We start from the raw sequence: 4,551 nt of genomic DNA, 5'->3' as shown, positions 1-4,551 counted from the left end.
TCAGTATACGATTGATTGAATTAAATCAGGATTCACTTGTAAAATAGTGATCTTACAGCCCCTCCGATTCATCAATTAAAAGGACGTTTTTCCTTATACACAAACAATATATTAATATTTCATCTCAGAATAGAAACCATTGTTCCCTTCACATGCGTGCGGCGTATCGATACCTTATTCCTATTTTATTACCGGCTATCGGGTACTTTATGCGTAGATTTGCTCCCTGTCACCCTGGATGTAAGGAACAAATAATTCGAGGAACTCTACACGTGGGAGAATCTGTGATATGAATTTGGACAGGCATCAAGCTCTTAATGCAATATATTGGCCACATCCCTTTCTTCTATACACAGCTACAAGTATTTTGTTTCATTGACGATGTCCTTGTGGCAAAGGAACCACTTTGTGGAAGGGCACTGTTCTTTGCGGTAAAGCTCCATCTTCTTCGTCGTCATCGAATTCCAGCAAATAACTGCACCAATTGCCTCACAAAGTCAGCTGCCATCACACTAAAATTAGGACAAACTTCAGAAAACAGTTCATCCGATTGACACTTACTCATCTGTCTTCCTCTGCAAATTTGGGAAAGGTCGCCCCAGTTACAAGAACAAGGTCACTAGAGTCAGTTCCACGTCAAAATTACCAAACATCTAGATAAAGAAGATAAATAGACCGTAAAATGTTGGCCTTAAAACTAGAATTAGAATCAAGTTATAACTCCAGTAAATTAATGGGGTCATTGAATTATCACCTTCCGATGGCCATTGACCACTGTGGCTTTATAAAGGGCGGTAGTGCCAGGATAGACTGCCAAACATGCGTCCCATGAGGGAAATCTGGGGCACTAGAAGCATCATTCCTCCTGGGGAAAGGAATGATACTCGACATTGGAAGTTTGTATCGTCTGAAAGCAGTAAAACAATAAACAATTAATATAACACCGTTAAATGCAGGAATCCTAAATTTGGTCAATAAGGTAAATATGAAACTCAAAATAATGAAACATATTGATACAAAGAAATATGCAAATACATGTCCGAGACAAGCTATACTGAAAGATCAAACTACCAATCCAAAAAATTCTGCTATCACCAATAAAAGCTACTATGTAAACAGGCCTAACTGGCAAGTGGCAACAGAGCAGTTTTCAGCCCTCAAAGCCCCCAACACCACCCCCACCCCCAAAGCGCACATACACAAAAGACAAAAAAAGGACAAAAAGAACAAACGAACTGCAAGGCAGGGGTCTAAAATCCAGGATTGTCTCCCCGCCTTCAGCCCCTACCAAAAGATCCGCAAAGACCATCAAATAAAGTAAATTATTTAACTGGTTTACCTTTGGCCAATACCCTCTTCATCATCACCAGGTTCCTCATCTAGTACTTCAAATCTGTAAAATTGTAGCACAGCAAAGATAGTTTAAAATGTATATGCAGGGCTGATATAATATATATGTGTATATATATAAGAAACTTACAAAGAAATCCCAACTCAGGACTTCTAATTAATTTAAGATAAAGATTGTTGAAACTGGAAAAGGACTAAGGACTGAGGGGGCACAAGGAACATCAGCAATTATTGGCATCAAACACCTAAAGCAGTGATAACGGAAATTCACAACTTTATTTGCCACCTATAGAAACTGACACATGACCATATATAATTATAAGAAATAGGCTTACTCTCTTGTTTCCTTATTGAAATGAATCACTTTTACAACAAACCATTCGTCCTTATCAGAATTATGCGGTGTGACCCTAGCTGCTACCTGATAACAAAGTTATAAAATAGAAATCCAAAAGCCTCGTAAGGAAAAAAATGACAATGACTTATTAAAAATTGATATTGATCGAAGTCCAAGAAAATGCATACCTGTTCACCCTTAAGACTAAGAGAAATCTCAAGCCGCCTACTAAGAGATATCTTGAGATATCTGAGTGTGTTTTCATTCGTTTCTTTTTCAGCTCATTACCTCTGCAAAACAAGTAGCATCAGCTAAATGATGTAGAAAACCAGCCTCCTGTTGAAAACAAATTGCAATTTATGCTTAACTTAAGCTAAAAACTAAACAGCTTTTAATCATTTTCCCTAATCAGCAAGCATTTTAATTCAAATGTTTGCAATTTCATAGCTATCATACTGTTGACTGAATTTTGTAAGAAGCCAATACCACATTGTTGGGACAGCGTTCATCTCCAACAATTAGTACGGTCAACAACTGAATGCAAGAGTGGTACTGTTAAGGATCCATAATTTTTCTTAATCAGCACTCACAATTTATGAGTTCTGCCGCTATACTCAATAGTGGATTCCATTATCCTTCCACCATAAAAGTTAGAGAAGAATACAGCTAACAGGAAAGGATCAGTAAATTGTCAAAGTACATTTACTTAAGATTACACACTCAGCTGAAGTGTCATCCACTGAATCAACGAGAAATCATCTCAGAATCCCCCCCCCGGGCCTATGCTCAGGCACATATGCTTCCTCCCCCTTTTCTCTCTTTCACATAGATGGTCTTCTAGCTGCTTCTTGTCTTTTTTCTCTTGTACTTTTTTCAATCAACCAAGCCTCTTGTAATAATATGAATAAGGAAATAATAATAAAAGCTTTCAAAAGACTTAAAGAAAATTGTCACATATTTAATAGTAACAAACCAACCTATTCTCTTTCGTGGTTGTCCTGATGATTCAGAGGACAGAAGAGCATCAAGTTTGTCTGACAATGATGTGGAAATACTGCAACCACATACAATATTGAAAGGAAGACATAATTTAGAAAGCCCAGCCTGAATAAAGTAAAATCAAGTTACTCTAATCTTTAGCTGTAGAGAAGAAAAGGAAGTCTTCATGATTTTCAGACATTGCAGCGGCAAAGGAATAGAAGGTAAAATGGAGTTCACTTCAAGAGCTTGAGATACACAATGGGCGTACTTTTCTTCATTCTCTGATAGCTCTTTTGCTCGAATGTACAATGTCTTTAGCTCTGATAATGAGGTATCCCCTGGCTTCTCAACCATCTCAGGAGCTACATTAACATGATTAACCATCAACAATGAGCAACGGAGACAAAGCTGGACGCTATAAGAATATATTATCAGGTGTCCCAATTACACAGACGTAGGTGCTAGTTGCAGCATGAAGAAGCTACAGCTCATGGTAAATAATAGGAAATGCTCTTAAGCTCATGGCATTTGGACCATGAATAGGCTAGCGAGTAGCAAGGATACAATTTTATAACACCTAAGGCATCCCATTTGTTTTACAAGGCAGCGTATGATTTTATGTCATCTTATGGTTTTCTTCAAAATAAGTATATTAATGAGATAGCCTATAGCCACAAAGATGTGTCAGCATCAGCTTCAGTTGGTGCAATATTATTGTGGGGATGCCCAGTGAAAATCATGTTATTAATTCACTATGCACAGGTTGTTCTGTGATGCTAATCATTGGCTCTATAGCTTCCCCTTAAGAGGGGAAAAATACAGAAACAGAAGTTTATGAGATATTTATGAAGGGGGCGTTTAGTGAAAGAACTAACACGAGAGGCTTATTACAATCATCAAATTGAGCTAATCGTAACCAAGCTCAGCTCAAAACAGAGTATAAGCAACGCTTTGGCGATTAATTAAAAATAAATAAATGAAAACCCACTTAAGATCCATTAGGGTCACAAAAATGGAACAAAAAATACCAGCTTCAATAAGTTCAGGTCACAACAGGAACAAGATGGAGGATTAGCAAAGACACAAACTGAGAGACTCACTTGGTTTCTTTAAACGATCATCAAATTAAAGTAACGGAGCTCAGCCAAAAAATAAATAAATAAATAAATTTCGGAAAATGCTTTAGAAAGTTATTAGAAAGCCCACTAAAATTGCATCAGTGTAACAAAATGGAACAAATTATTTCAGCATTGAATAGCCCAAAGAGAATAGAATATTTTCAAGTCACAACAGGATCAAAACAGATGACCAGAGTTATTTGGGGAAAAAAAAGGGACATGAACGAAGAGACTTACTAGCTTTAAGCTTCTTGTGCATCCTGTTGATCTGCACGAGCACTTGCTCTTGCTCTTTCCTTAGACGATCAAGTACCTTCGAGCTCTCCAAGATGTTGACGGCAATGTCCGATAGCGACATCGTTTACCAGAAAAATGAAAGGACGGAGTTCGATTCTGCCGACAATTCTATATAGAATTTTCTTAAGAAGCTGCGGAATCATCCCATTTATTTAGTTAGAATGAGGATTAGAATTAAAAGAACTGAGATTACCTTTCCTATTTTGTTGGCAGCTCCCGTCTTGAGAAAGACGACGGGAATATTCAGTGTCAAAACTTTGAAACTCCTTCAATAATAAATAAAACGAAGGCAGCAATGCAAATAAAATTTAATATAAATAGGAATAACATATGAGAATTTCAATGGAGAAGCCCGCTGATTTTTTGGCCTTGGAAAAGCTCTCTGCTTGCGGAAATTAAAAAAGCAAAAAAAAGTTTAAAAAATTTTATGAGGTCCACGTGGCGATATCGTGGGGAAGGTACGTGAAG

At 37.3% G+C, this 4,551-nt stretch overlaps 1 pseudogene; it reads right to left on the bottom strand.

Annotated features, from left to right (window-relative positions):
- Window positions 1-6: 6 nt before the first annotated feature.
- Window positions 7-4,270, bottom strand: LOC114729533 (SAGA-associated factor 29 homolog B-like; annotated as a pseudogene).
- Window positions 4,271-4,551: the final 281 nt, after the last annotated feature.

Source organism: Neltuma alba, unplaced genomic scaffold (assembly GCF_004799145.2).
Source record: "Neltuma alba isolate B1F8T4 unplaced genomic scaffold, ASM479914v2 tig00012644_pilon, whole genome shotgun sequence".
Lineage (NCBI taxonomy): Eukaryota > Viridiplantae > Streptophyta > Magnoliopsida > Fabales > Fabaceae > Neltuma > Neltuma alba.
This window is presented reverse-complemented; position numbering and strand designations above follow the sequence as displayed.